The sequence below is a fragment of the Enoplosus armatus genome, chromosome 11 (assembly GCF_043641665.1).
Source record: "Enoplosus armatus isolate fEnoArm2 chromosome 11, fEnoArm2.hap1, whole genome shotgun sequence".
In the NCBI taxonomy this organism is placed as follows: domain Eukaryota; kingdom Metazoa; phylum Chordata; class Actinopteri; order Centrarchiformes; family Enoplosidae; genus Enoplosus; species Enoplosus armatus.
In genome coordinates, this window is record NC_092190.1 from 5,717,208 (window position 1) to 5,738,049 (window position 20,842).

General features: G+C 42.5%; 1 protein-coding gene across 1 annotated transcript in view; it reads left to right on the forward strand.

Moving 5' to 3' along the window:
• Window positions 1–20,842, forward strand: part of sema5ba (sema domain, seven thrombospondin repeats (type 1 and type 1-like), transmembrane domain (TM) and short cytoplasmic domain, (semaphorin) 5Ba) — a 148,987-nt gene that overhangs the window by 8,476 nt on the left and 119,669 nt on the right. Inside the window, exon 2 of the mRNA XM_070914374.1 lies at window positions 19,030–19,094. The gene's annotated coding sequence lies outside the window, so the exon portion shown is untranslated. The remainder of the gene's footprint in view (window positions 1–19,029; window positions 19,095–20,842) is intronic.

The window sequence follows — 20,842 nt, forward strand, 5'->3', positions numbered from 1 at the left end:
AGTTGAGGCTTGCAGGGGGATGGTGCTGCAAGAGTAGCCTTAATAAAGAGCTCATTAGTTAACTGGTGCTGAAAATGGAGAACATGTCTATGAAATGAGCATAACAGCAAATACTTTGCGTGTAGACCATTCAGAATATGTCCCGAGTCCTCATTTGATGTTTGACTCGAGGATCAGCTGCAGTGCACCATAAAAAGTGTCAAACCGGGGGGGGGGGGAAACAAAGGTTTAAGTCAACAAAGTGGAACAAAAAACATGATGCATATAAGTTTTGTCCCCTCAAAGCTTCAAATTTTCAACCGTAACACATTTCTTGTGCCCCACTACCTCTACAGCACTGCACTGAGTTTGGTTCGCGGTTGGCTTTGGTTACTATGACGATAGAAGTGGCTCTCCTCTCAGCGGGGGCAGGAGGGTCTGTTTCAGACTGAGGCAGACAGAGAAAGAGAGGAGTGTGACAGTGATTAATGTCCTGGCAGAAACAGAGACAGTCGGCTCTCAGGGCCCCGTCGTCACCATCAGAGTGTTAAGAAGCATGCCGGCCCCCAACCAACACAGCGTCTCGCTAGCACAAGAACGGGCAGAAGTTTAATCACAATCACCTGAATTATTTATTATACAAAGATCTATTACTTTTTCAACTTGGTGGATGAAAGCTGGAGTAAATTGAAATGTTGGATTAAGCCAAGAAGGAAATGAGATTCACCTACGTGTCTCCTAAAATCAATCCTCGCTATCCAACTGATTAATGGAAAAACATTTGTCTCAGCATCTCCGTCTACTGCTCGCCTCTTAATCCAAAACATCAAACGAGCCGAGGTGGTCTATTCCCAGGTGGCGCGGGGAGAGGCGCTAATAGTCAACCGCTGAGAGTCATGTGGCGCTCCGGTTACCGTGCAGCCTGTTAACAAGGAAGTGAAGTGATGGAAGACCAGAGGCCAAACGTCTGCATGACAGAGATAAGCAGCTGACTGTGCTTTCTCGTTCCACTGTCCCCCCCCCCCCCAACAAGAAACTCTCCAGAAACCCTGCATCTGGATATTTGGCCAGCAGGGTTTGGACGATATGTAAGGTCTAATATCTTATCTCCTATTGCGTTATTCCGATAGTCTGCTTCTGAACGTGCACATACAACCACACACACGTGCGCACACCTTATTGTCCCCTCATATTGGACACACTTTTATATAAAGAAACAACCTCAAAGCTTTGCCGCGGTACCTGTTCCTCTTTCATGTCCCCCACCTGGATCTCAAGGTCCATTAGAGCTTCTTTTGAGGATCTTGGTCTTTGCCTGGGTTTTCGCACTTCACCGCACTTTCCCTCCCCTGCCCCTTTACTCCACTGCTCCCCAATAACACCGCAGCTGAAAGAAGCTTCTGTTGGGTTGCTATAGTGCATAGTGTGTGTGTGTGTGTGTGTGTGTGAGCACCATGTACTGCAGTTAAAGCTCATCTTCGGAAGGGAAAAAAAGCCTCTTCTTCTTCCTGTTTGGTGACCTCTGGACCTGGCGCCCCCACCCACCACCTTCAAACACTCTTTACCTTCTGTGACTTGATCCCCTGGCCCTCCTGACGTATGTCGATAGCGGTGTAAAGGTGGAGCAAAGCACAGAAACTATGTGATGCCGGCGTAAGACTTAGTAAAGACATGATGAATGAGCTCCGGCCACACACACATTCCTTTGTGTATTCATTCGACTTCAAGAGGTAACATTACCTTGTCATTTGTTTCCCACACCTGTCTGGCTTCTTCACCTGACCTCAATGGAATAAATGTGCGGGCCTGTTTTCATATTTCCGTTTACAAAATGCTAAAGGACCACAGGTAGTTTCAACAGCAAGGAAGTGGAGCACTTTCTAGCGATGTGTAAATCAGCTGCTGGATGTTTGATGGCAGAGTAAATGTCTGCCCCCGCTCACAGCAGATTGCCTTTGCTAGTCTTGGCCAGCAGCCCCATTCATCACCCACCACGATAGCAGCTTTAGTCAAGCCCTTTTTTAAACTATGGCTGAGGTCCCAATAGCGGTCCTGAACGCACAGTGTTTCTGAAAACGACAAATATATTAATGTTTTCATCTGGACACAGAAGAATCTGTAAATTAATTTTCAGCAGTACTTACCAAAATAATGAATCAACTCTGTTCATGACAACTTTTTTTTTTTTTTTTTACATGTGTTGTTTTCAACCCCCTGCACAAGGGAGGACTAATCTGTGGCTGTATAGGAAGGTGTGTTTCATATGTAGTAAAATAATACAAGCTCAAAGGTCCACTTACTAGCTTTTGGAGTTGTCAACCACATTTCACAGTCTTCACTGAGTGAATGTAGAAGGCTCAGGTGTCATTACGTGACCTAGGTCTTCAGTCAGGAGAGAAGTAAGTGAAGATGGGTCTTATTTTTCAAAAAGGAGGATTAATCACTCAGCTGAAAATAAGCATGTTAAAAGAATATAGAAACGAGGATGAACATCAGCATTGTCCTTTCAAGATGAAAAGCTCTCAAAGCTGAAAAGGAACCCATTCAATGTTTCACAGTTAATTTGATTAATAGGGAACTTAAAAGGCGTACTAAGTAGCGTTTTGCAGCTAACCGTATCCAACTGCAGCCTAAGGCTTGAGCCCAACCACTGAGGGCAGTGCTGTGGGAACATTTTATATACAGTATGAGCCTCCAAAACAAGCTAAAAAAAACACACACGCCTCATATATGACCTCGTAAACGTTATGGGGATTGTGGTAGTGTCTATTTACACATCCAACAGACACAAAGCAACATTATTAATATGTGGCTCTTTGGCTGCTAAAAGCTCCAGCATGTTCACCAGCTAAACTAAACAGTATGTACAGTAAAACCATAGTAAAACCAACTATAGAGCTAATTCTCTAAGCATATTGGTTAATGCAGCTGTAATGTGATCCAAAAACAGTTACGCAAGGGGGGTTGACTTATGTTCAGGTCAATAGAGGTATCTTAAATGGATTCAGGAATAAAAAATACATAAAAAAAAAAAATACACTGAGGTACAGTTTCCACTGTAGCAATGCCTGGTCTGTCCATTTTAATGTGTCCTTGCAGTCTAACCCATAAGGCTTTGTTTACCTCATTTACCAACACTGCAGTGGACTGGTCTGTTCATGAACACCTGGCTGGATGAATGGCTGTATGATGAAGGTGGATAGATGAATGCTTACGTCACGTCATTGCAACAGCACTAGCAATTACCGTGGGGTCAGACAGGTAGGTGTGTGTGTGTGTGTGTGTGTTATTTAGACACATGCTGCTCTCTCATTTTCTGCGGCGCTCTTGGTTTCACTTCTCATTGCGGCTCCAGTGAATTATGAAGCCCTCGGGGAGCAGTGAGAAGACAACGGGAGAGAAATACTCCTCTCACAGCTCTCTCAAACACTGTACAGCAACTTTCAGGTTGCAGACACGGGTACTGAAAGTTTTGAAGAGTTTGACTGAAGGTCAGGGGCTCAGACAGTAGGCTGGCACAACTCAAAGGCTGTTATTACATGCAGATGTCTCAGTTTATGTGTGGAGGGGCCCTTGGCAACCCTGAGCCCTCGTGTGTTGTATATGAATCAGAAAGCTGCAGTTGAATGCTTGAAAATACTAAAAATGTTGTATTTACTTGGTTTGCATATCTTTCTTTTTTTTTATTGTTGGCACGACACTCGACACCCAGATGTGATTGATGAACATCTCACTCCAAAACCGTCGGCATTAATCTGTTGCCGTTACAGCCCCCACTCTTCTGGAAAGACTTTTATTTTGGAACCTGGCTTGGCTCGTAGTCTGCATTCCAGGTGTTGCATGGGGTCGGGGTCAGGGCTCTGTGCAGGCCAGTCAAGTTCTTCCTCACCAAACTGGGAAAACCATTTCTTTATGGGCCTGGCTTTGTGCACGGGAGCGTTGTTATGTTGAAACAGGAAAAAATATGATTTTATTAAGAAGCACTAACATTTCCCTTATTTGTAACTAAGGGTCCTGTAGCCCTAACCACAGAAAACAGCTCGAGATCAGAAGTATACAAAAGCTCTGTATGTGAACAGGTGTGTGGAATTCCAGTCAACACAGACCGTGGAAGTAGAAACTTGCCTCTCTCTTCGCCTTAGTTCTGCGCTCACAAACCCTTCGGACTGTCCTGCATCTCCCACAGTAACCCGCCACAGCCACCCTCGATGCCTCATGCCGCTTCGACAGCGTGCCCCCGCTGGCACGACGCCCAGACACCCTTGGCGATTTACAAACCTGCGGTGACGGCGGCCGTGCCCACGCGCCTTTGACTTTGCTGGAGATGTGCTCCTTTTCATTAAGGCGGCACAAATGACAGAGGGCCGCTTGTATTCTGCACTGAGAGGGATAAACAAGACATAAAACACGGGGCTGTTGGCTGAGGACAGCCCATTTGTGGCGGTTAGACTGTGTTTAACTTCAGGTGTCCTCTCTGTCTCTCTGTCCCTCTCTTTTTCTCTCGTCTCTCTGAATGTGTTTGTCTTCCGTGTTGTGATTTGTTTTCGTATCAAAAAGGTAACCTGCGGGCGATGTAAATGAGTGTTTTCCAGTGGCTGCATATTTCTGTGAGGGATTTATGTTAGCAGAGAGCTCCCGGTGTGTCTTCAATTCTTTGTCGCTCTGGCTCTTTCATGAGTTGTGTGCTTTGGATTAGTTTCATCAAACACTAAAAATGATTGCTTATAATCTTCAACAGGTAATGCATTTGGAATCATGGCACTCTGTAAGAGCTGAAAGAGATTGAAGTTTTAACTGTTCTTGTCTTGTAATTTCCATGAGCTCGCTCTGCACTACAGGTGTAGCCAACACAATATAACGGCTATTATACTGAAGTATTTTGTTTACACAGCTTGCTCTGTGAACTCGTATAGCCATGTATGGTGTCAGTAGCTTTATGAGATTTCCGAGGTTTCAAGAGCGAAATGTGTACTGCCAAACAATAATAACAATAATATCTAATTGTGGGTTTCTTTTGTCAATTGTACTTAAATGCCAGAACATGCTACTTGCAGTAGAAGATACCCATTTAACTTGGAATATGGGCAGAAAAACACAGGATTATGTCTCAGCTTTTCAGAGACTGAAAGAAGCCCATCGTGACAGAGGCTGCCGAAGCTAATTTGGAATTATAATAAAAACATCTTCCTGTACTGCAAGTAGTAGAAACAAGCAACTCAGAGCAGATATGGCTCCACAATTTGTAAACAGTGTAGTTTTATATCAGTATTAAAAACCATAATGGTGACACCGTGATGACTGAGGCTGCTAAGCTCTCTGATTCAGCAGAATGACCTCGCTGCTATGAAATACTCTGAAATGAAATGAACTGGCCTGAATCCAGCATCGTGGCCCTGCCTCTGCTGACAACAGCCATTTGATACTGAGGACAGAGGAGAGGACAAGTCCTCTGCGCTACTGTATATGTGTGTGTGTGTTTTGTGTGTTTCTGACACTCTCTGTGATCTAGTGTGGTGGCTCTGGCCTCCAGGGACACCCAGACAGCTGGCTGGCACAGGAATGTGACGAAGACTAAAAGACTTAAGCCACCTCAAGCCATCCTCCTCTTCCTCCAATGCCACTTCTCTGTCTTGTCTTTTCTCTCTTTCTGTGCCAGAGTCATATGCACCACAGGTGGACGATTTCAAAGCCTACTGTGAACCCAAGGCTATGAGAGGAGAATCGAAGATGTGCAAAACTGACAAGAGGGAAAAGGGATTTTTTTTGGGCTGACGATAAAAGCATAACTTTCTACTCAATCAGACCTATCTGTAAGCACCGCTGAGTGAATTGATGCAAAATATGCACTCTGGAGCTCGTCTTTTGTGATGGATGCTTTGGCTGTGAAGCTTTAGTATACCTTGTTTGAGTTTTTTTTATGTTTGAACAACCACATTCTCAATAAATTGCTGCTTTTTTATGGGGCTCTCTTGCTGACTGCGTCAAACCCATCTCAGGCTGACTGTTTTTCCTATAAATGATTCACAACAGTGCATTAATTGGGGTGCATCTATCTAGATTAAGAGCACATCCTCCTGCCTCCACTCTTGTTTGTGGCTTAGTTACTTACTTACTGGAATGGCACTTAATTCAATGGCTTCTATCTAATTTCTTCATTTAAATGCCCTGAAAATGTATTGACTTTATCAGCTTCTTACTAGAGCTGGGTATCACGCTAAGTCAAGGCAGTTTTATTGATATTGCCACAAATTTGCCTCAGAGGGCTTTACTAGCTGTAAAACATACCACACTTAGTACTGAAAGCTGGCATCAAATGACTGGTCAGATTTGTTGTCTTATTTACTCGTTTATTGATCTGAAATTTCCTGATTTACATTCAAATTCTGATGTCTGATGTATGTATTCAGGCAAAGTTCTTACAAAGCTGCTTACATGGTTAGACAACATGTAACTCTGAGAATTTTGGCTTCTTTGGTTTAAAAAATCGAAAGAAGTATCACTTTGGTAAAAGGTGATATCAAATATTTCTATCAAAACAATATAAGAATCAGAATCTGATGACTGTTGTTGGCTTGTAAAATCTGATCAAACCACATCCACATAAAGAGCTTTCAGCTGTTTATTAATGTGTTAGGTAGCTGAGAACCCAGAATTGTATTTTTAGTGGGCCCCTGGATGCTGTGGAGTGAAATGAAGCAGAAATTGATAAAGGTGTTGTTAAGGTTGGAAGAACATCTGAGAGGTCTCATTCATGCTAGATTGAATCCCAGTAAGCTTTGATATGCTGCTTTCAGAGGCTGACAGAACTTTTGATTGGGCTGCAGAGTTGTGAGAGGAAGCCGTCTTTCTTCACTTGGCTGATGAAACCTGAATTAATTATGTATCATTTGCAAACTGCTTGGTGTTGACTTGTGCAGGTTCTGCAGGGAGCACCTTAAGTTTATTTAAGGTGTTGTCAGAAGTAAGCTAATTATGTTGCGTTGGCTCGAACATTTCTTCTGGGTGAGTTGGAAATCTGTTGGAAGCAGGCTTTCAGATTGAGAATGCACACTGATACCCTTGCACATACACATTTAGACAGTGTAACATGCTTTAGTGCTTCCTTTTATTTCTCCCCTCAGGCCATGCTCTCTTTGAACCCAAATTAATAGCCTCCTTTACTGCGTCACATATAATTTGAACCTGTCTCTCCGTTCTGCAATTCAATCTTAATTGCTAAGTACTTCCATTTCAAGAGTTGTTAAGCAAACGGCGCGTATGACGGATGAGTCTGTGGCAGTAAACACAGAATTACTTAATCAAACGCTCTCTCTCTATCTTCCTGCTGCCTTTCACAAAGTCAGGAACTCTTTGCTGTCGTCCCAGGAGAGGAGTTCGATAAAAGACAGGGGCATTGTAACCTGCCACTTTCTTTTCTTTAGTTATATCCTCACACCACAATGATGAATGGGGGTTTCATTCCTGCACTTTAAAAGATGGATTGGGAGCTTGATTCCCAGCCCTGGTATGTTAAATGGTCTAATTCTTGCTGTCTCCTGCACCTCTTCTTGTACCACTTTCAACATTTATCTCTGTCTTTTATTCTCTCCTATTTACTGTGTGTCATCCTTATCATCATAAGCTGCTTTTTAATTCATCTCTCATTTTTGGGGCTCCCTTGTGGCACCCTTTGTATTCCTCGCTTGATGTCTCTCTTTTACAAATTTTCTGCTTTTCACCGAGCCTCTCTCTCTCTCTCTCAATTTTTGGGGGCTCTTTCAGCCTCTGCTCCAGGTGGAATTTCCACTGATTAAAACCAGACGTGGCCTGCACTTCTGTGTCCACCTGACCAAGCCCAGCTCAGGAAGATGAATCACTTGCAGCTCTTTTCTATCAGTCCACTCTCTTTCCACATCCATCCCTCACTCTCCCAGCTGTCAACTCCAAAATGAAATGAGCCCCAGACTGATTGTGTGTAGGTTTAGGAGACAATAAGGTGGTGAGCTTTTTTGTCAGGTTTCGAGTGTGTATGCAGGGTTTAGTTGAGGTAACCATCGGTGCTTGAGAATCTCAAACAAAACATCCACAAAAACATATGACTTCTCTGCCATTGCAATCCTTATGATCAGTATGTTAGAAGATATGAATATAAATATGCTCACAATATGCTTCTTTCTAAGTGAGGTTGCGATGTTGTGCAGAAAGTGTTTGGAGCCTGCTGAACATACTCATAGTTTTTCCACAGCATAACTAACTACACTACATCCATGTTGCACCATTATGTCTTCATAGCTCCAATGTTCCTCTGGAGTGCATCGAAGTGAAGTGATGAGTGTTTAGAACATGCGGAACAGTGATCAGCAGCATAGAAGTTGATTATGCTGCAGGAGTGGTTTGAGAAGTTTCTGTGGACTCTTGGCCGCCCTGACTCTGAGTCGCTGCAATGTTACTGCTGTGAATCCACAAAGGAGAAAGCTGCAAACATGTCAGAGGCACCTTTCAAGACTACAGGATATAAGCATTTGAAGTGTACCTTCGGTCTGGGGCTGTTTCTTTCATGGTTTGGCAAAGGCCCCTTAGTTCCAATAAAGGGAAGTCTGAATGCTACAGCATACAGCAGTGATATTATAGACAATAGTTTGCTTTCAACTTTGTTTTCAGCTCAGCGTTTCAAAGCACCAAAACACACATTCAAGCCTGCGCTGAGCCCTGACCTAAAACCATCCAACAGCCTTAGGAAGAACTGGAACACCGACTGTGAGTCAGGCCGTATCACCCCACATCAGTGTTGGACCTCACTAATGCTCTTGTGGCTGAAATCCCTGCAGCCAAGTTCCAAAATCTGGTGGAAACCAGAAGTGTGGAAGCAGCAGATTATTGGCCATGCTTTTGGAATGAAATGTTGGTGTAATGTTTGCTTGTCCACGTACTTTTGAGCGTGTAGCGTAGATTTCCCGGGGATCATTTAAGTCCCAAGACATCAGGGGTTATAAGGTCAGACCACCTCATGTTTGGTTCATCCCTGGCAGGCTTAATTCTAATTCTCCATACGTGCCCATGTGGGGCGAGTTTCTTTCTCACATTCGGAGTTGGGGCTGTGTTTCAGCACTGCAGGCTGAAAGCTGTGTTAGCTTAATGCACATAATACATTAGGCTGATGGGAACATTTCACTCAATTTTCTACTTGTAATTTACATAGTGGAGGGTATAAAAGCATATGAGCTGAGCACCTTCGGCAGCTGAAAAGGCTACTGATTGCCATAATACAGCTGATTCCCTCTGTTTGAATTTGCTTTGATGCAGCTGCGTACAGCCGAGGAAACTGAATTTAGTTTTAGTTCTGTGGAAGACTTCTGCAGGCAAGCTCCCCCCGAAGGTGCGTTTTTCTCTGGATTTGCGTGGTGCTGCAATGCACCCTTCCCCTCTCGTCCCTCTTGTTTCCTCCTCCTCATCGCCCACTCTCTTTCTTTCTTCCTCAGTCGGGGTGATACTTACTGCTGCTGTGCTCGGCACAGCTCACTTCTTCCCTTCCTCCCTTGATGGCGTCCTCTTCCTCCCTCTGGAAGCCGGTGTCCTTTGGCTTGATAAATAATTCCTCACCCCAGTCTTTCCATTCCCTATCCACAGGGCCGAATGCCTCAGAGCCCAGTGTCTGTTGGAGAAACTATGCATGTAAAGGGTGCAAATGGTTTTCCTCTGGTTTCAATGCCACATACAGTTCACCCTCCTAAGAGAGAAGTAACCACTTCAGGACTGCATGAAAGAATCAGTTCTGTCTCCTCTGTTTTTGAGTGCAGCTGCTCTCCACCCACAAAGTCAGGGGATTTAGCTGGATTGTATCGCTGTGCATGCTTTAATGATGCAGCTACTGTCTGTAGTTTTTCTCTGTTGAGATGTGAGGTAGAAGAAAAGTGAGAGGGAAACTAAGATCAAGTGTTTGTGATAATGAGGGACGGAGGTTTTGAGTGTGCGCTGCTGGGGATATTCTCACAAAGATTTGTTACGAAGATTCAAGTTCCAGGATTAGAGATGGGGAGCACATGATGCGCATTGTGAAGCAGCCAACTCTGACTCTTTTAACAATACTGTGCATACTGTACGTGTGCTGACCTGGTTCATTGATTCGACTACTGTGATCTAAGGGTTGTGGTTCAACAGCATTTTATCGAACCTGTATCCAGCATCGAATTTGTTACTGAATCTGACTTCTTTCAAATCCGGCACTGGTGTATATTTAAATGATCAAAAGCATTTGATTGAATCTGATTCTATTATTGAATCAAATTAGGTTTTACTTTGAAAATTTAAGTAAAAAATAAGGGCTATTTTTAATGATTGACAGCCCCATGAGTGTACACGACCTGTAGCGACAACCTGAACGTGAGATGAGCAGCAGAAGATATGAAATGTTGATTAAATATGTAAGTACAATTTCTGATCAGCGCCAAAATGATGATGTTGCCATGAATGCACAAGGCTCGTTGCTAATAAAAAAAGGATAAGAAGAGATAAAAAGCTTTGAGATTTGTTAGCATCGGTGCTTGACAATTGCAGATATTTTGCCAACTGGGAACTGGATCTAAAACAGCCCAAAACTTTTTAGCTCAAATTCTAATTTTTTCTTTTAAACAAAAGTTATAAATAATTTAGTGTTCAAGAACTAAGACTTAACTCACTGATCTTCAAAGAACTGTGAAGTTTTGTCAGATAGATTACATATTAACTTTAGTTAAAGGCCCTGCATGTTTTATACTATATACTTATATATTTATTAATGTGCCACTAAAAAATACAGATGTGTTGTCTGTGTTGCTCAGTTTTAATCAAGAAAAGAAACTCAAACCCAGCAATTGTGAGGATTAGACTGTTTTAAACATTTTGAAGGCTCCTGTTCCATTGATGTTCAGTTCTAGTTTGTTTCTTATTCTTCTACAGTTCATGGCCAAGACCTGACTGTGCTATTATGTAAATGTGCGCTAAAGAATATGCTGTTTGAATGTAAAGCAGAATGCGAGTATAAATGCAGTCACTCATTCAAACCACACTCAAGAGTCACATCATGTTTGCTTTTTTAGCTAATTAGGGTTAAAGCGCACAGAGGCGGAAGAAGCTACACCAGCACACATTTCAAAAGAACCTGATGATTTTAGTGTGTGAACCAAATGTGGTGAATTCATTGTGTGACACACTTCAGCAGCCTCACAATAGGATCCACCACTTGAACACAACAGTGTATCGCACGTTTTTCATGTTTGTGTGTGAAGCGCTGTAAAATGGATCCAGGTCTCGTCCTGCCAGCTTGGCAGGACTGGCGCGGCAATTTGGCCGCCGCACAATTTGGACGTGTGGATCAATATTCAGCTTGATAAGTATAATGTTGGTATGAAGCTGAGGTCGCTGCTGCTGGCTGCCTGCAGACAATTCAATCCCCCCCGCTGTGCACTTCACTCTGCACCAACACAACAGGCCGTACTCACTTACAGTCACATGCATGTGAGCAGCCTTTCTCACAAAGAAGCACTCAAGGACACAGAAAAGAGAAGCGTAAAGAAGTGCACACCTGAAGCACTCACAGAGACACATGGATACTGTAAAGTGCTCCATCACATACACATACAGACACCCAGTAGTGTAACCACATTCAGCAGACTAATCAACAGCCCCAGGACCGCATGAAGACTCGGCTGGAAAGACTTTATCACTCATACAAGATGCACACAGCTGGATCGCTCCGCTAGGGCTGCAAAAGCAGCACAGACTAGTTAAACAGGAAAGTCCAACATGCTGCAGGTCTTTTTTATCTGCTTTCTCACTACTTTCATGGTCATTCTCCTCTTATTTCAGGTCTTTGTTGCATTATTTGCTATAACTGCTGTAGTATATCAAGTAAAGTAATATGGGGAAAAAAATCTGTATCTTAAACTTGTGATTTATTATATATATTCTGATATTTATGCATATACTGTGGCTTGAGGCAAATGTTTTTCAATCAGAAAATATGTACAGGATAAATAGATATATATAAAATATTAGTTCAACAGATAAATATTGTCTATGATCATGTGTTAGCTTGTTCTTGTTAGTAACTGTGATTTCATGGAGCTTTACTCCTGAGTGCCAGCCATGTTAGTCCACAGACTCATCCTCGTTGACTTGATGAGGCTGCTGCAGCTACCAGGTGCCGGGCAGCTGAGTGCAATGACCTGTGATCCGTTATGATAACTGTTTTAAGTTTGGTGTTAATGTTTGGTGTTTTTTTTCCCGATCACTTGTAATCCTGCCTATTGCAATGGTGATAGTATTAAACAAAAATGAAGTTTGTTAAGATCTGGCTTTTGTAATTTTTCTCATATTAACTAAAAAAAGTATTGTCTTAAAAATGTATCTATTGCTACTGCCCTAACTGCAACCTGTTTGGTCATTGGGAAACACAGCATTAGTGTTAAAAAAAATACTTGATCAAGCAAATAAAGCTACATTAAGATCATAGCTATAATAATGATTTTGTTTTCTTTTCAATCTCCAACAACATCAACTATTGTGAATATTGTTCATCATTCAGTATTTCACCCAGCCCTGGCAGCGTACAGTCTGCACGAGGTGATGTCACGTTTCTGAGGATTGATGCATTTAAATAGCGTTGTTAGCTCTCCATCATTTCTCTAATCCAGTCGGTCAGCCACTCAGTTTGTAGCGTTAAAGCTAACGCAGATGTATTAGGAGCCCCAGGCTTTAATGGAGGAGCCCCTTAATTACGAAAGAGTCCAACTTGAGCTTAGTGAGCAATCATATAGAAACACACACACATGACATGAGGTCTGAAATTGGTTTTCACGATGATGGAAGTACAGGAACACGTATTTATATAATACACTAACATGTACACGGAGGTGTGGATGTGTGGGTGCATGGACACAAACAGCCGCCACATTTACATTAGTGATGCTTTTATTTTCTCTGTGGTTTACGCTCAGTTCTTGTTTACATTTTAGCTGCGACCTTTTAGCCATTTGTCACCACTCTCGCAAATAACACAGGTGACCTCTCCACTGAGCTGGAGAGGTTGTCTCTGAGAGCGGGGAGTGCGGGGTCAGAGGTCGCGCCGTATATAAACAGGTGTCAAGTGCTATGATGGAAAGCCAAGGACACATGAAACTGGGCTGGAAACCCGGCCGCTGTAGAGACGTAGGAGGATGGCGCAGAATAACAAGGGTAATGGATGACTTTGCTTGTGAACGTGATGCCATGGTTTCAGGTTGTGCAAGTTAAACCGCCTCGTCTGTAAGAGTCGACCTTTTGGGACGCAGCACGTGTGTGTGTGTGTGTGTGTGTGTGTGTGTGTGCTCTCTTATGTGAGCACAGCGACTTGTGTGTCTACAACAGCCACCAGCCTCTTGGATGTGTTATATTATTTAACCAGTGTAATTGCCACTGTCTCACTCGCTCTCTCTCTCTCTCTCTGTCTTTCAACTCCAATCGATTTGATTTTTTGTGTTTTATTGGCAGAACAGAATTCACGCGTTTTCCTTTTGCCCCCCCCGGTTTTCTTTTTGGTGACTGTAGCAGCAATCTTCTCTCTGTCTGGTAATCCACATTACTGTTACAGTCTGTGTATTGGCAGTAAGCTTGACACAGAAATGAATCTTCAGACGCAGTAACTCCATTTTAAAAAAATGACTCAGAACAAATAAAGTTACAAGATTCACTCTGTTAGTGCTCAACTTGGCACAGCGGTCAAAAAACTGTCTTGCTGAGCGGACTGATTAACTCTAACTGAGAGCTATTGACTATGACGTAATTAGTAGCATGAAGGAGGATTTCTACGTTTTTTTCTACTAAGTCACTAAATACATCTTATCAATTCTTAATACGGCTCTTACAGCGATGTTTTTCCTCATCTGAATCGAGGGATGGTTGTTTTAATCGTAAAGCCCTCTGAGACAAATCAGTGATTTGTTGCTATATAGATGAAATTGACATGACTTGACCTGACTTAACTTTTTAGACTGGGATGTAAACAATGTAAATAGTCCTGTATCTGAATAATTCCATTCAGTTAATGCGTAGGCATAGAGGTGACTGATAGGTGGAGCACTTCCATGGCTTGGATGGGCATGGGATGGGTTGAATCATCAGTACAAAAGACAACTGCATTACAAAATATCTGGTTCTTGATAAAAAGTCAAATGTGCAAGCCTGTGGACAAAGATAAGTCAGCTGTTTTTGTAAGAAACATCCATTAGCTATACTGTATACCCTCAGATTCTGGGTATGTGAGATGGATCGATCAGGCATGATGCAGCGTTTTGTTTTTACATTGTGAATTTGCTGAAATTCTCATTCACACTTCTGACTGGTTTCTTCATCAAGTATCATCAGAATCAATGATTACAGCTGGCAAAAACTATTTCAATCTCCATATGGGCACCTAACTATTGTTTTAAGACAGACTTGAAAAATAGTGAACCTATCCTTTAAAACTGATGGTCATTACTGGCCTGACAAAATACTACCACATGCTAAACTATTAGTTATTTGCAGCTTGCCTTCACAAATGTCAGGAAAGCTTTGTTACGGGGGGGTCCAATGTCACAATGTATAGACAGCCTTGCCTCTTTGAATAGCCATGTTTTCTGTCAGCCTTTTTCCAACATCCTGTCTGTTCTCGCTTGAACGTGACGCCTCTCTGTTTGCTTATGTTGTGTTTGGTTTAGTCTGGATTTGTCCTTAGGCTGTGGATTGTAAAGATTCAGTTTAAGTGTTAGGGGAGTTTTGTTTTTCCCCCATGCTTGGGCTTTTAATAATTTAAGTGGAGGTCATTGTTTTTCAGATTTGTTGACAGAATGTGATTGCCCTCGTCTGTATTCTGATCAGTGCTGGATAATGGCCTATCTCTGCCCTGCATTCATTGTTTGTCTTGTCCCTGAACAGTTTCTTACAGAAGCTTTCAAAATGGATGGTGTCTCATTGGACTGGGAATTCACATTAAAAACTTTTCTGCCACATTCTGATTTACATATTTACAGCGGTTTTAAATTTTGAGGCACAAACTGTAAGTACAACTGAGCCCGTATATTGGAGTGGCCATGTTGGCTTAACGAGGCTTTAACAACCTATTGGTGTGTGTGTGTGTTTCGGTCATTATGCAAAAACGTGACAGCACATATTGCACAAATAGTGCTTGAGGTAATTTAGAAGCCGTGTCATTACATGTTTTATCTGGCAGACTCATTGTTTACTCTGCTGAATGTGAGTGGGCAGAGAAGTAGCAGAGAGAGAAGCTCCGCGTGCTTTTACTTTCTGTTGCTCGCTGCACGGTGGAAGTTTGCTGTGTTGCTAAATGTTTGAAATGTTCTGTATATTTTATCCAATAAACGTAAATGTTAAGTGTATTAACATGCACAACTGATAGAAAATCTGCATTTTGTTTATTTCTAAAGTTTTTTCAAGGAGGTATTCGCACATCTGCTGTCTCTGGCGCGGGTGCGTTGGAACGTATCACTTCAGACTTTTATTTCTAAGGTGAAATTCAGTTGTAAATTCTATTATTCAGTTACATTACTTTCACATTTTACATTTGAACGTTAGGTACGACCATTTCCACAAACTCCACAAAGCTACGCCAATATTGTTGTTGATGATTGGAAAGAAAATTGTGAGTTCAGTGACAATCACCCCGACTGGTGGTAATATCAGAAGACACTACACTGACAATATTAGAAGCCTTTATGACTCTGTTGCTGCCGTCTCAGTTTATATCATGTAACGTGTCCTTGTTCAGTAGAAACTAGGATCTGGTGTGCTAGACTTTGGGTGGCTTCAGAAAAAAAAAAGGTTTGTTTTTAACAGCACCCTGCTACAGTCTGATGTAAACTGGAAAGCTGCAGGCAATAATTCGCTCCTAATTAGACATATTTCCTTTACTGCCCTGAAGGAGGAAAGTTAAACTACAAAAGTACACTGTGTGATTGTGTGTGTGTATTCCTGTGTGTGTGAGATAAACTCCACGAGTTTTCGAGTTGTGAACTCCTGCTGTTTCATAACTCACCTCTTCACCTACTTCCCGCTAAGTCTTCATTAAACTGTCTGATTCAGTTACCAGTAACTGGGGCTTAATTAGGAGAATTTGATTTTCGCTGCTGGATCTGCTGGCAACCGTTAATAACCACTTCTCATGGACAGAAATGATGGGAGATACACTGCGGCGAGCTGCGAAAAGTTTCAACACACCAAAAGAAAATTCCACATCGGAGCACAGGAGTGTGATCTCAACCTCCCGACTGCTTTGTTGGCCTCTTACTGTTTTTAGAAGGACTGCTGGTTATAGAGCATCTCAAGTTCACTGCACACCAACAGAACACACACACACACACACACACACACACACACACACACACACAGATTCAGACTAGTTCTGATGATTACCATGATTATCTTTTTAACCCTGTGAAGACCCTGGAACTAGCTCACCTAAATGGAATGCAGTTGTAATTAATGTTATCAATTACACCTTTGTGCTTTTCTTGCTATGACAAGTCAAAATGTGACACGTCTCTAGGGATGGCAGTGTCAGTCTGTCTGGTTGGTGGGCCAGTCTAGATGGAAATATCTCAACAACTGCTGCATGGATTGCCATGAAATTTGATACGGATGTTCATGTTCCCCGGATGATGAATGCTAGTGACTTTGGGGATCCTCTGACTTTTTCTCTAGCGCCACCATGAGGTTCAAATTTGTGGTTTTGAGTGAAATGTCTGAACAACTACTGGATGAATTGCCATGATATTTGGTGCAGACATTCGTGTTCCCCCTCGGATGGATTACAATAACTTTGACGATCCCTTAATATTTCATCTCGCGCCATCATCAGGTCAAATTCTTGATTTGTACTATACTTTGGTTTATGACCAAAGCCTACAAATGACTTTGTGTTTTGTGCTAATTAGCAGAATTTTAAAGTGCTAGCCCGCTAAACTAGGATAGTGGATATTGTGATAAACATGACTTCTAAACAGCCACATGTTTGCATTGTTAGCATGCTGATGTTAGTATTTAGCTCAAAGCACCGCTGTGCCTAAGTACAACCTGCTTGCGTAGCATAGCTGTAGACTACAAGTCTTGTTGTGAGGTATGCAGAGTTGTGTTGGCCTGATAATCAGGCTAATTGGCCATTTTCTTTGCAATGACATTAGTTGTTTTCAGTTTGGGAGGGGTTGTTATTTTGCCCTAATCCCTAATAACTCAACAAAGCTCTGATTTCTTCTTCAACCACGCAAACAGCCATCAGTGAGCACAACACCAGACGAGCCGAGCTGTATTTGTAAAATGAGTGGGGGGGGTTCACCCTGAAACTAGTCCTATCCAGCTAGCTGTCAATAAGCCTGCACTTTTTCAGGTTTGGGCTTAAGGACTTGTTGCTCTGACAACAGTTCCAGATTCATTTAAATCAAAAAATCCAGACTTGTGTTTGAAAAACGGGGCCCAGGAATTCGTTCTGATGTTATCCGTTGTTGTCAACTTGTTATCTGTGTTTTGTTTATCAGACCACAACTCTGCAGCGTGATTTGCCTCACGCTAAATGTCACATGCCTGTCAGTTATCTGGTCGATAAAGTTTTACTGAATTTGAAAGCAGGCTTGGGTAGTCCCAGACTTTGTTTGTCCGTCTGTCTGGTGTGGAGGCATCACTGCAGGAGCCTGGGGTGTGTGTGTGTGTGTGTGTGTGTGTGTGTGTGTGTGTGTGTGTGTGTGTGTGTGTGTGTGTGTGAAAGAGAGTAAGACTATAGGTCACAGACTAAGCACTTTATGAGAATTCTTCCTCCTCACTTGTTGCAGTGAATAAAGCCTGATCCCACACTGACATTGGAGATTATGGGGAGTTTTTTTGTTTGAGCGGACACTTCCCGCTGCTCAGCCCTAAATTCTCAGCTTAGCTCCATAGAAAATCCCCTTTACTGCATTTGTCTACCTGTCTTTGTGGCTGTTCGGAGTCTCCGCATTGCACTGGAGAATCTGGTGGAAGAACTGTGATAACAATGTTGATAATAATTTTACTGTCAGTATCCTCTGGTTCCAGTTTCTCAAATGTAGTATTTAAAAATTTTAAATGATTGTAAATTGATTTGAATAAATTTTTGGACTCTTTGGACAAAACAAGACATTTGAAGATGTCACTTTAGAAACTTCTTATGGACATTATTCAATATTTTATATGCTAATAAAATTAAAAACTAATGAAACTAAAAGAAAACTAATCAGCATTAATCGATAATGAAATTAGTTGGCAGCCCTAAGCACTGTCAAAGACTTCTGCTGAGTTCTGCTTCATGCTAATGAACAGCAGCATCCTATACGAATGCACAGTTGATTATCCTGTACGTCGAAGCAGAAGCGATCAGTCTCACTTGAGCCCTCGGATGACAATAATCAATCCCTCTTTACTTCATTTTTGCCGCTCGGTGTGGAAGTGAGGGAAACAGCAGCCATATCACGGCTGTTGACGGCGCAAGAGGGATGGCAAGTCTGAGCTGCTCCTTCAGGTTGCCGTAGAAACCAACCAGGGCTATTTGTTCCAATTTGCTCTGTGCCGTTGAGATCAAAAAGCTTGGAACCCAAAGTGCTCTTTGCGTATTAGCATCTGTGTTTGATTCAACACAATTAGGCATCCGTTCGCCTCATTTACATCTATATCGTTGATTTACAGTTGGACATATTTGGGCTGTTTTCTATGCAGTACAGGGCGTCTTATGTTATATGGGGTTTAGAGTTTAATGTGTTTGAACTGTATTGAACTTTGTGGCTTGTTATTGTCCAGTTAGGCCTTCACTTGATGTAAAGGCATCTCGCAGGTCCCTCTTTTCCTGCAGCTCCCAACCCCGTGAAGTCTCCGTTTAAATGCCATTCCTGCTCCGCCTTCTCCGCTCCATTGAAAAGTTGGCGGTTTGTTTACGAGAGCGCCAGCACTTCTTTGTGGCTCTGCACTCTGCTTATGAGAAGGAGGCGAGCAGCGAGTGAAAGACTCACCCCTCCCCCTCCTCACTCTCTCTCTCTCTCTCTCTTTCCCTTCTTCCAGAATCAGTTTGAAAAGGACAGACGGCCCTCTCAGCCCCCTCCCCACACCCCAGTGATGCTTAGCTGGTGAGTACACTTTCATCTTTTTCATTCAAAGCTTTTCTTTTGATTAGTTTCTGCATCTTTTACCTGAATTTCTGCTTTGTATTTGTTCCACAATTCAGTTTGGTTTTCCTGTGTACTCATTTTTGCTGGCAAACACAGAACTTCTCTCTGGTCTTGTGGACATCTCAACAACAAGGGATTGCTTTTATTCTTTTTCTCTCATTGTCTTTTTTTTTTTTTCTAAATGTCTTTCTTCCCTCCCCCAAACATCTCTGCGGCCTCTGTAGTGAAAGAAATGCAGCCTTTTTTTTTTGGTTATTCTGATTGGGTGAGGTGATTTGAAAGGCTGTGCTGAGAGTACGGCATTGGAGGTGGAAGAGAGGAGGATAAGTAGGCGAGGTGGGGGGACGGGTGGAGGGGTTTCATCCAGGCTGCTAATGAACAAGTTTTACCTCTCTCTCTCTCTCTCTCTCTTTGACACTGTACGATGACATCATTGTTCAGATGAGATGTGACACGAGTGCACAATCACCTTGTGACATCACCCCATCATTTTCATCTTTTAATTTGACTTAAAAATACCTGGACTTTTTGTTTTAAAGAACCAGACTAGTTGGATGCCCTCATACATGCAGAAGTCGTTGTATTTCCTGCTCCAAGAGGACTTGTTCAGCTGTGTAAACAAGGTCCTCTTGTGACAAGCACAGCTCGAAAAGTGCCTCCATTAACAGAAAATGAAGTGGAAATGAGGAGCAAACAATCATTCGTTGGTGGCAAACAAAACCCCAACAAATATGAACCAAACATCCCTGTCGACTCAACTACCAAACAGCTAATAAAAAATGTGGGTTTTTGGGGTAATAATGATGTAATAATGTTTAATGTAATCAATCTATGATTTCAGTCTGGTATTCACAGTAATCAAGCTCTGCCTTGTTTGCATTGAAATGGCATGATTAAGACTTTATGTAGATTAATAGATCATCCACATGCAGTATCTGCTGCAGAGCATCGGTTGCCATCTGCCATCAGCTTTATCCAACTTTATATATCACAAATATAAAAGAAGTCTCTTCTGGGTCCCCTAAAAAAATCACCTGATCCTGGCCCTGAATAAAACACAGATCCTCTTCTATTTGGGATGAAACGATGCTCAAGCTGAGATTGAACATTTAACTCGTCAAACAAACCTTTACTGCAAAAAAAACAAATCCTTGTAGAAGACATGGTCTTCAGGTCAATTTATCACGACAAGCACAGACCACTTCTGCTCCAATCTCACCCTCTTCTCGCTCTCAGTATTTAATATCCCGCAAGGCCAGCCTTGGCATTTGCTTACATTCGTTTTTTTACTCCCCTTGCTTAGCACTCGCCTCCTTCTCACTTACTCTGCTCGATTCAATTTGTGGCCTAAATGTCTTTCCCTAATATGTGTCATTGGAGCAGAGCAGCGGTGCTCCCTCTCTGGCTGCTTTGAGGAAGCTCCGCTGTGTTTGTCTTGGTTCTCTCTGCTCCTCTGGGAGGAGATCAGAGGCTCCAGTCGTGGTTGGCATGTTGTCTCCTCCAGCCCCGCTGTTGTTTGCTGATATTTAGTTCAGGATGACAATAAGCCGGAAGAAAACAAGCTCCTTTCAGGCCAATATGAGAGAGATGGGGCGAATTGAGAGGGAGAGAGACCTAGAAAAAAAGGGGGGCGACAGGGAACTCATCCCTGTATGGGGATTCTCTTTAAAGCTCTCTGTTTGTGGCCCCTGGGGTCGAATTAAGGG